We start from the raw sequence: 12422 nt of genomic DNA, 5'->3' as shown, positions 1-12422 counted from the left end.
AATGGGTCTTCCAAATGAACAATGACCCCAAGCATACTTCCTAAGTTGTGGAAAAAGGGCTTAAGGACAACAAAGTCAAGGTATTGGAGTGGTCATAACAAAGTCCTGACCTCAATCCCATAGAACATTTGTTGGCAGAACTGAAAAAGTGTGTGCGAGCAAGGAGGCCTACAAACCTGACTCAGTTACACCAGCTCTGTCAGGAGGAATGGGCCAAAATTCACCCAACGTATTGTTGGAAGCTTGTGGAAAGCTGCCTGAAACGTTTGACCCAAGTTAAACCATTTAAAGGCAATGCTACCAAATACTAATTGAGTGTATGTAAACTTCTGACCCACTGGGAATGTGATGAAAGAAATAAAAGCTGAAATAAATCCTTCTCTCTACTATTATTCTGATATTTCACAATGTTAAAATGAAGTGGTGATCCTAACTGACATAAGACAGGGAGTTTTTACCAGGATTAAATGTCAGGAACTGTGAAAAACTAAGTTTAAATGTACTTGGCTAAGGTGTATGTAAACTTCCAACTTCAACTGTATATAGGGTAGCAGCCTCTAAGGTGCAGGGTTGCGTAACCAGGTGGAAGTCTGATGGCCTTGAGATAGAAGCTATTTTTCAGTCTCTCAGTCCCAGCTTTGATGTACAGGTGCACCTGTACTGACCTCGCATTCTGGATGATAACGGGGTGAACAGGCCATGATGATCTTTTTTGGCTTTCCTGTGACATCGGGTGCTGTAGGTGTCCTGGAGGGCAGGTAGTTTACCCTGGTGATGCGTTGGGCAGACCGCACCATTTACTGGTGAGCCCTGTGGTTGCGAGCGGTGCAGTTGGCGTACCAGGCGGTGATACAGCGTGACATGATGCTCTCAATTGTGCATCTGTAAAAGTTTGTGAGCGTTTTAGGGGCCAAGTCAAATTTCATCAGTCTCCTGGGGTTGAAGAAGCGCTGTTGAACCTTCTTCACCACACTGTCTGTGTGGGTGAACCATTTCAGATAGTCAGTGATGTGTACACCGAGAAACTTGAAGCTTTCCACTTTCTCCACTGCGGTCCCGTCGATGTGGATAAGGGCGTGCTCCCTCTGCCGTTTCCTGAAGTCCACAATCAACACCTTTGTTTTGTTGACGTTGAGTAATAGGTTATTTTCCTGGCACAACTCACCCAGAGACCTCACCTCCACCCTGTAGGCTGTCTCGTCATTGTTGGTAATCAGGCCTACTACTGTTATGTCATCTGCAAACTTGATGATTGAGTTGGAGGCATGTGTGGCCACGCAGTCATGGGTGAACAGGGAGTACAGGAGGGGGCTGAGCACACACCCTTGTGGGGCCCCTGTATTGAGGATCAGCGAAGTGGAGATGTTGTTTCCTACCTCCATCACCTGGGGGGCGGCCCGTCAGGAAGTCCAGGATCCAGTTGCACAGGACGGTGTTCAGACCCAGGGCCCAGAGCTTAATGATGAGCTTGGAGGGTACTATGGTGTTAAATGCTGAGCTATAGTCATGGGATAGGGCAGTGTGCAGTGTGATTGGGATTGCATTGTCTGGGGATCTATTGGGCCGGAAAGCAAACTGAAGTGGGTCTAGGGTGTCAGGAAAGGTAGAGGTATGATCCTTAGCTAGCAGAAGTGAGTGCTATGGGGCGATAGTCATTTAGCTCAGTTACCTTTGCTTTCTTGGGTACAGGAACAATGGTGGACATCTTGGAGTGGGGACAGCAGACTGGGATAGGGAGAGATTGAATATGTCCATAAACACTCCAGCCAGCTGGTCTGTACATGCTCTGAGGATGCGGCTAGGGATACCATCTGGGCCGGCAGCCTTGCAAGGGTTAACACTCTTACACGTCTTACTCACTTCGACCACGGAGAAGGAGAGCCCACAGTCCTTGTTAGTGAGCCGTGTCGGTGGCATTGTGTTATCCTCAAAGCAGGCGAAGAAGGTGTTTAGCTTGTCAAGAAGCAAGACGTCGGTGTCCTCGACGGGGCTGGCTTTCCCAATGTAGTCTGTGATTATCTGTAGACCCTAACACATACGTCTCATGTCTGAGTCGTTGAAGTGCGACTCCACTTTCTCTCTGTACTGACGTTTTGCCTTGCGGAGGGAATAACTACACTGTTTGTATTCGGCCATATTCCCAGTCACCTTGCCATGGTTAAATGCGGTGGTTCGCACTTTCAGTTAGGTGCGAATTCTGCCATCTATCCACGGTTTCTGGTTTGCATAGGTTTTAATAGTCACAGCGGGTACAACATCTCCTATACACTTCCGGATGAACTCAGTCACCGTATCCATGTATTCGTTGATGTTATTCTCAGAGGCTACCCGGAACATATCCCAGTCTGCGTGATCAAAACGATCATGCACTCCGATTGGTCAGACCAGCATTGAATAGACCTTAGCACAGGTACTTCCTGTTTGAGTTTCTGCCTATAGGAAGGGATGAGCAAAATGGAGTCGTGTTCAGATTTGCTGATGGGAGGGCGGGGGAGGGTCTTGTAGGCAACAAAAGTTGAGTAGCAGTGGTCCAATGTTTTACCAGCGCGAGTACTACAGTCAATGTGTTGGTAGAACTTCAGTAGCGTTTTCCTCAAATTTGCTTTGGTAACATTTGCATAAAGTCCAATCACACCATGAGTAGTTAATTATGGCTCTATGGACGGGGACAGTATATCCTGAGAGAGCCATGTTTCCGTGAAACAGAGTATGTTACAATCCCTGATGTCTCTCTAAAAGGAGATCCTCGCCCTGAGCTCGTCTACTTTAGTATCCAGAGACTGAACATTAGCGAGTAATATGCTCGGAAGCAGTGGATGGTGTGCACACCTCCTGAGTCAGACTACAAGTCCACTCTGGCGGTGTTTTGGAGCAGCCTTTGGAATAAGTTCAATTGCCCTGGGGGGAACAAACAAAGGATCCAATTCAGGAAAGGCGTATTCCTGGTCGTAATACTGGTGAGTTACCGCCGCTCTGATATCCAAAAGTTATTTTCGGCTGCATGTAATAACACAAAAAAATGTCTGAGCTGATAATGTAAAAAAGAACACAAAAAAACAAAATACTGAAAAGTTGCTTAGGAGCTAGAAGCAGAGTTGCCATATCTGTCAGCGCCATCTATGCGTGTGTGTCTGAATGTGTGTAAGACAAAAATGCTAGGCATGTGCCCACCCAATATGGCCCACTTGTCAATGGAGAATAGAGCCCCACAGTGGAGGTGTCATCATATCAATAAAACAGGGAAATGGTTCCAATAGTTTTTCCAACATTCATTTTTCACATAGAGGATTTTAGAACCCCCTAAAATAAGGGCTGTGTTTCATGTAGGCTTACCCTGGCGTGAAGTTTTGATAACCATGTAAATCTCTTTCGGACAAGGGGACATTTATCAATATATTCGCCTCTATTTACTCTCAGATTCAAAAATGCTAACTAGCATCAAAGTAGACTTCATGCAAGACTACAAATCCCTGCAAGCTCCTGCACGCCATCTCTAGCTGACGAATTTGCTAACAGGTATTGTGTCAATTTAAAACTTGCACAAGACAGTTCACAGAATTATCCATTTAAAGACATTTTGCCAATTTATTAATTTAAAGATTTAGCTAACAGATAGTTAATACAGAGATTCTTACCTTTGCCTCGAATCGGCAGTCTCATCCAGATCATCATGGCATTTGTATTTCTTTATAGTTTTTTGTAGTTCTCCACATTAGCACCTAATTAGCATTTCATTGGGGGGGGGGGGGGTGAATACAGGCGAATATATTGATAAAAGTCACCTTATCCTAGAGAGATTTAAACGGTTATCAAAACGTCACACCAGGGTAAGCCTAAATGTTCCTAAATCCTCTATGGGAAATATTCATGGTGAAAAAATTATTGGAATCATTTCCTTGTTTGACCGCTAGGTTTTATGGGTATTATAACTCATACTGTGGTACTCTATAGCAGTGGTTCCCAAACTTTTTATAGTCCCGTACCACTTCAAACATTCAACCTCCAGCTGCGTACCCCCTCTAGCACCAGTGTCAGCGCACTCTCAAATGTCGTTTTTTGCCATCATTGTATACCTGCCACACACACACTATACGATACATTTATTAAGCATAAGAATGAGTGTGAGTTTTTGTCACAACCCGGCTAGTGGGAAGTGACAAAGAGCTCTTATAGGACCACGGCACAAGTAATAATATAATAATAATCAATAATTTCGCTCTTTATTTAACCATCTTGCATATTAAACCTTGTTTGTTCATCGAAAATTGTGAATAACTAATGGAAGGTTAATGAGAAGGGTGTGCTTGAAAGGATGCTCATAACTCTGCAATATTGGGTTGTATTGGAGAGAGTCTCAGTCTTAAATCATGTTCCACACACAGTCTGTGCCTGTATTTAGTTTTCATGCTAGTGAGGGCCGAGAATCCACTCTCACATAGGTACGTGGTTGCAAAGGGCATCAGTGTCTTAACAGCACGATTTGCCAAGGCAGGATACTCTGAGCGCAGCCCAATCCAGAAATCTGGTAGTGGCTTCTGATTAAATTCAATTTTCACAATTTCGTTGAGGCTCTCTTGTTCAGATATCGGTAAGTGGACTGTAGGCAGGGCATGAAAGGGATAACGAATCCAGCTGTTTGTGTCATCCGTTTCGGGAAAATACCTGCGTAAATGCGCACCCAACTCACTCAGGTGCTTTGCTATATCACACTTGACATTGTCTGTAAGCTTGAGTTCATTTGCACACAAAAAATCATACAATGATGGAAAGACCTGTGTGTTGTCCTTGCTAATGTAGACAGAGAAGAGCTCCAACTTCTTAATTATAGCCTTAATTTTGTCCCGCACATTGAATATAGTTGCGGAGAGTCCCTGTAATCCTAGATTCAAATCATTCAGGCGAGGAAAAACATCACCCAGACAGGTCAGTCATGTGAGAAACTCGTCCTCATGCAAGCGGTCAGACAAGTGAAAATGATGGTCAGTAAAGAAAACTTTAAGCTCGTCTCTCAATTTAAAAAAAAGTGTCAATACTTTGCCCCTTTATAAACAGCACACACCAGTATGTTGTAAAAGCGTTACATTGTCGCTGCCCATATCATTGCATAGTGCAGAACATACACGAGAGTTCAGGGGCCTTGCTTTAACAAAGTTTACCATTTTCACTGTAGTGTTCAAAACGTCTTTCAAGATGTCAGGCATTCCCTTGTCAGCAAGAGCCTCTCGGTGGATGCTGTAGTGTACCCAAGTGGAGCAACTGCTTGTCATGGCTTTTGCACCATCAGTACAGATACCAACACATCTTGATCACCAAAGTCCATTTGATGTCACAAAGCTGTCCAGTACTTTAAAAATATCCTCTCCTGTTGTCCTGGTTTCCAGTGGTTTGCAGAAGAGGATGTCTTCCTTAATTGACCCTCCATAAACGTAATGGACATATACCAGGAGCTGTGCCAGGCCCGCCACGTATGTTGACTCATCCAGCTGTAACGCATAGAATTCACTGGCTTGTATGCATGCGAAGCAGTAATTGTTTCAAACCATCTCCTGCCATGTCACTGATGCGTCATGAAAGTGTTGTTTCATGAAGGCATTGTCTGTATAGTTTTTTGGGCCTTTCCCCCCAGCATTGTCCCAGCCATATCCGTGGCAGCAGGAATAATTAAGTCCTCCACAATAGTATGGGGCTTGCCTGTCCTAGTAACTCAGTAGCTCACCATAGAAGACGCTTCTAGCCCCTTCTTATTAATGGTATCTGATGCTTTTATACATGTCTTACAACTCGAACGTCATCTTAATTCTCGCTCCAAAAACTCCGGTGGCTTATTTTTCAAATTGGCATGTTTTGTTTCTAAATGTCTGCGCAAGAATGAAGGTTTCATCGAGTTGTGAGATAGTACTTTTGCACATATAACACACAGTGGCTGAGGAAAGGCACTAATGTAAGTGAACCCCAAATCAATGTATTTCTCATCATATTTGCACCTCTTCGATGGTCCCAGATCCCTGTCTGTTGTTCGGTGCTTTCCCAGGTAAGGGGGCAGTAGCTCGTCAGCTGCATCAGATTCACAACTGTTCGTGTCCATGCTAGCTGGGCTAACCACACATGTAGAATTACTGATGCTAGCATTGGATGTGCTCGTGGAAGCAGAAAAACTTGTGTCGTCGACAGGTGCAGGTGTAGTACTGCTAGTAGTAGCAGTACTACCAATAGAGCTGCTATGTGTCAATATGGACGCGGGCCTAACTAAAGGACTGTTTGAAAATGTGAATAACCTTTTTTTACATACCCCAGTTTGGGAAAACCTGCTCTATAGGGACACGTTTACACAGCTATGGCGACGATTTTAATTTGGAAATTATATTTTTTTATAAAAGTCCAATTACGTCTATATATACAGTAAACTGAATGGAATCTGTAGGGATATTTGTGCAGGCTTTTATTTTATTACATCCTAATTAGTATAGCATATTTCCGTGCCTCAACTCGTAAATAAATATTTATGTGTATCCTCTGGAAACACAAAGTAATTACAGGTAAATGTAATACACATTTAATAATGCTGACATGTGTAGAAGTGAAATTAAATGCACCCGTGTGTGTGTGTGTGTGAGTGAGTGAGTGAGTGAGTGAGTGAGTGAGTGAGTGTGAGCACATCAGGGTTCGTGAGGGTGCGTGTGTGCATCAGGGTTTCCATTAGGAAAATGTGTCGCCGGACAACCGGACGGGGAAGATTTTAATTTACTGGCCATATGAGAAATTTTACGGACTCATATTCATTGCCTAACCTATTAGGGTACAAACACACACAGTGCTCAGAAAGACAGAAATCACACTAAGATTCAATTATCCTTAATCTCACAATTTATATGTATATGCTTTTACTTTCTATGTATGTGTGCTTTCTACTGTTAATCAATTCCTATAGTTATTTTCTAATGTGTATTCTCACAATCTATGGGTGTACCTCCTTTCATGGAATAATCAGACCTATTTTGCGCGTCTCCGGTAGATCTCGACTATCCCCACTGAAACGTATTTCGACAGGCGCTCTATATTCATACACATTATGTCCCTGACCTACTTTATTGAAACTTATCTATAGAGGTGATTTTTGATCAAATATTAGGTCTCACACGTGAGCAAATTATCGTTTTTGTGACTTGACTGATTAATATATCTATCTCTACTTTTAGACAATAGACTATTAGGTCTCACACGTATACGAGTTACCGCTCCTAATGACTTTTGACTCGGTTAATATCTCATATCGCACACGCTTTATTTTAGGTTTCCCTCCTAATATACTTTTGACAATCTATGTCTGTGCTCTTACTTTATTATCTATATTTATATAATTATGTTTCGCCTTCTATATTACATTTTCCGGCTAATGTATATCAACCAGTTTTACTGTTAGGTCTCAACATTAGATAGTTTACATTGGTAGTGGCCACAGATACCTTGGGTCATTACGGACCCAAACTTACTTACTTCGAAATGTCTTACTGAGATCTGTGACCCAGTGCCGCCAACACTAACATAGATACTTTTGTCTTAAACTTTATCTACATTAGATTATATGGACGGTATACCCGATACAAATCTTACTTACTGTTAGTTTTACAGTTAAAATCATCCCTCACATTTATCTTGACCAATGCTTTATAGGAATTTAATCCAGTCCATTCTAAGTCAATTTTAGTAAGTTTAGCATTTAACCCCAAACTAATGAATAAAGATTACTGACCTTATCCTTGCAGCTGAGATTTCAATGTAGGTTGGATCTCGTCACCGTTTCTGTCGTGTACCAGTTCGCCACCGGCCTGTAAAGAACCCTCAGAATGGGGCCAGGTCTTTAATCTACGGATATTTCATCCATCTGTGCACGGTTTCGGTGTCCCATGGGACGACAGAAAAGGTATTGAGATCCGGCTCGAAGGACCAAGTTGTCACGAGAATTTTTATCCCAATTGTTGAACTCAACTATCACTCATGCTTTAAATAATTCCCAGAGGTTGTAATGCCCTGGTTAATAAAGAATTATTCAAAGACTCAAAGTCTGCAATAGATCAATCCTTTATTCAGAGAACGTTCTGAAGTCAAAAATGCAAACACAGTCATTTTATAACTCTCACCCCCACCTACGCACACACACACACACACACACACACACACACACACACACACACACACACACACACACACACACACACACACACACACACACACACACCACACACACACACACAGTTGTATCACTTTTCTACCAGCCTTGGCAGTCTCTCGCCGTTCCTCTCCTCCCTAGATTAGAGATGCCTTGGAAGGGCCCTCATTCCTGTTATCAGTTTTCAGAGTCATAACCAGGTCATGTCCAGGTCTGTTGTCCTCTGTTTTCTCAACCATCCATTTCTCACCCTTAACTTGTCTCACACATACATTATTGGATTATAGTCTTATAATTCTAATACATTTCACATAGTCTTATACGTTTCAGGGTGGAATTCTTTAGTCATTACTTTACACATATAAATTCCTTTATCATTATTAATCTTAACAGAACATGCAACACCTGTAATGAAGCAGCCAATAAAACATAATTTTCAAACATTTGCCAAAATGCAATTTGTGTGAAAACATAATTCTAAACAGCCCACCTGATGCGAGCGGTTCCAATAAGTAGCCTATTTTAAAATGTTGGTGTTGAGCTACACTACATGACCAAAAGAATGTGGACAGCTGTTCGTCGAACATCTCATTCCAAAATCATTGGCATTAATATGGAGAGCATTAGCGAGGTTGGGCACTGATGTTGGGCGATTAGGCCTGGTTCGCAGTTGGCATTTAAATTTATTTCAAAGGTAGTCGATGGGGTTAATGTCAGGGCTCTGTGCAGGCCAGTCAAGTTGTTCCACATTGATCTCGACACACATTTCTGCATGGACCTCGCTTTGTGCACAGGGGGCATTGTCATGCTGAAACAAGAAAGGGCCATCCCCAAACTGTTGCCACAAAGTTGGAAGCACAGAATCATCTAGGATGTAATTGTATGCTGTAGCGTTAAGATTTCCCTTCACTGAAACAAAGGGGCCTAGCCGAACCATGAGAAACAGCCCCAGACCATTATTCCTCGTACACCAAACATTACAATTGGCACTCTGCATTTGGGTAGGTAGCGTTCTCCTGACATCCACCAAACCCAGATACAGTTGAAGCCATGTGTGTGTGGCCGACTCTCCAATCTTGGCCTGCTGTAACTACAGTGAGGGAAAAACGTTTTTGATCCCCTGCTGATTTTGTACGTTTGTCCACTGACAAAGAAATGATCAGTCTATAATTTTAATGGTAGGTTAATTTCAACAGTGAGAGACAGAACAACAACAAAAGAATCCAGAAAAACGCATGTCAAAAATGTTATAAAATGATTTGCATTTTAATGAGGGAAAGATTTCTGGCTCCCAGGTGTCTTTTATACAGGTAACGAGCTGGGATTAGGAGCACACTCTTAAAGGGAGTGCTCCGAATCTCAGTTTGTTACCTGTATAAAAGACACCTGTCCACAGAAGCAATCAATCAGATTCAAAACTCTCCACCATGGCCAAGACCAAAGAGCTCTCCAAGGATGTCAGGGACAAGATTGTAGACTTACGCAAGGCTGGAATGGGCTACAAGACCATCGCCAAGCAGCTTGGTGAGAAGGTGACAACAGTTGGTGAAATTATTCGCAAATGGAAGAAACACAAAAGAACTGTCAATCTCCCTCGGCCTGGGGCTCCATGCAAGATCTCACCTCGTGGAGTTGCAATGATCATGAGAACGGTGAGGAATCAGCCCAGAACTACACGGGAGGATCTTGTCAATGATCTCAAGGCAGCTAGGACCATAGTCACCAAGAAAACAATTGGTAACACACCACGCCGTGAAGGACTGAAATCCTGCAGCGCCCGCAAGGTCCCCCTGCTCAAGAAAGCACATATACATGCCCGTCTGAAGTTGGCCAATGAACAACTGAATGATTCAGAGGACAACTGGGTGAAAGTGTTGTGGTCAGATGAGACCAAAATGGAGCTCTTTGGCATCAACTCAACTCACCGTGTTTGGAGGAGGAGGAATGCTGCCTATGACCCCAAGAACACCATCCCCACCATCAAACATGGAAGTGGAAACATTATGCTTTGGGGGTGTTTTTCTGGGGACAGGACAACTTCACCACATCAAAGGGACGATGGACGGGGCCATGTACCGTCAAATCTTGGGTGAGAGCCTCCTTCCCTCAGCCAGGGCATTGAAAATGGGTCGTGGATGGGTATTCCAGCATGAAAATTACCCAAAACACACGACCAAGGCAACAAAGGAGTGGCTCAAGAAGAAGCACATTATTAAGGTCCTGGAGTGGCCTAGCCAGTCTCCAGACCTTAATCCCATAGAAAATCTGTGGAGGGAGCTGAAGGTTCGAGTTGCCAAACGTCAGCCTCGAAACCTTAATGACTTGGAGAAGATCCGCAAAGAGGAGTGGGACAAAATCCCTCCTGAGATGTGTGCAAACCTGGTGGCCAACTACAAGAAAAGTCTGACCTCTGTGATTGCCAACAAGGGTTTTGCCACCAAGTACTAAATCATGTTTTGCAGAGGGGTCAAATACTTATTTCCCTCATTAAAATGCAAATCAATTTATAACATTTTTGACAAGTGTTTTTCTGGATTTTTTTGTTGTTATTCTGTCTCTCACTGTTCAAATAAACCTACCATTAAAATTATAGACTGATCATTTCTTTATCAGTGGGCAAACGTACAAAATCAGCAGGGGATCAAATACTTTTTTCCCTCACTGTATATACAGATGAAGTCAGAAGTTTACATACACCTTAACCAAATACAGTTTTTCACAATTCCTGACATTTAATCCTAGTATCACCACTTTATTTTAAGAATGTGAAATGTCAGAATAATAGTAGAGAGAATAATTTATTCCAGCTTTTATTTCTTTCTTCACATTCCCAGTGGGTCAGAAGTTTACATACACTCAATTAGTATTTGGTAGCATTGCCTTTAAATTGTTTAACTTGGGTCAAACATTTTGGGTAGCCTTCCACAAGCTTCCCACAATAAGTTGGGTGAATTTTGGCCCATTCCTCCTGACAGAGCTGGTTTAACTGAGTCAGGTTTGTAGGCCTCCTCGCTCGCACACGCTTTTTCAGTTCTGCCCACAAATTTTCTATAGGATTGAGGTCAGGGCTTTGTGATGGCCACTCCAATACCTTGACTTTGTTGTCCTTCAGCCATTTTGCCACAACTTTGGAAGTATGCTTGGGGTCATTGTCCATTTGGGAAACGAATTTGCGACCAAGCTTTAACTTCCTGACTGATGTCTTGAGATGTTGCTTCAATATATCCACATCATTTTCTTGCCTCATGATGACATCTATTTTCTGAAGTGCACCAGTCCCTCCTGCAGCAAAGCACCCCCACAACATGATGCTGCCATCCCCGTGCTTCACGGTTGGAATGGTGTTCTTCGGCTTGCAATGCTCCCCCTTTTTCCTCCAAACATAACGATGGTCATTATGGTCAAACAGTTCTATTTTTGTTTCATCAGACCAGAGGACATTTCTCCAAAAAAGTACGATCTTAGTCCCCATGTGCAGTTGCAAACCGCAGTCTGGCTTTTTTATGGCCGTTTTGGAGCAGTGGCTTCTTCTTTGTTATGTCGATAAAGGACTCATTTTACTGTGGATATAGATCATTTTGTACCTGTTTCCTCCAGCATCTTCACAAGGTCCTTTGCTGTTGTTCTGGGATTGATTTGCACTCTTCGTACAAAAGTACGTTCATCTCTAGGCGTCTTCTTCCTGAGCGGTATGACGACTGCATGGTCCCATGGTGTTTATACTTGCGTACTATTGTTTGTACAGATGAACATGGTACCTTCAGGCATTTGGAAATTGCTCTCACGGATGAACCAGACTTGTGGAGGTCTACCAATTTTTTCTGAGGTCTTGGCTGATTTCTTTTGATTTTCCCATAATGTCAAGCAAAGAGGCACTGAGTTTGAAGATAGGCCTTGAAATACATCCACAGGTACACCTCCAACTGACTCAAATGATGTCAATTAGCCTATCAGAAGCTTCTAAAGCCATAACATCATTTTCTGGAATTGTCCAAGCTGTTTAAAGTCACAGTCAACTTAGTGTATGTAAACTTATGACCCACTGGAATTGTGATACAGTGAATTATAAGTGAAATAATCTGTCTGTAAACAATTGTTGGAAAAATGACTTGTGTAATGCACAAAGTAGATGTCCTAACCGACTTGCCAAAACTATAGTTTACCAGAAATTTGTGGAGTGGATGAAAAACGAGTTTTAATGACTCCAACCTAAGCGTATGTAAACTTCCGACTTCAACTGTACATGACGACTAAG

The 12422-nt window shown here is 42.7% G+C and overlaps 1 protein-coding gene across 12 annotated transcripts in view; it reads right to left on the bottom strand.

The window, feature by feature from the left end:
- The window catches only part of cacna1g (calcium channel, voltage-dependent, T type, alpha 1G subunit), a 351444-nt gene that overhangs the window by 93073 nt on the left and 245949 nt on the right, over positions 1-12422 (bottom strand). The window lies entirely within an intron of this gene.

This window comes from Salmo trutta, chromosome 10 (genome assembly GCF_901001165.1).
Source record: "Salmo trutta chromosome 10, fSalTru1.1, whole genome shotgun sequence".
Taxonomy (NCBI): domain Eukaryota; kingdom Metazoa; phylum Chordata; class Actinopteri; order Salmoniformes; family Salmonidae; genus Salmo; species Salmo trutta.
This window is presented reverse-complemented; position numbering and strand designations above follow the sequence as displayed.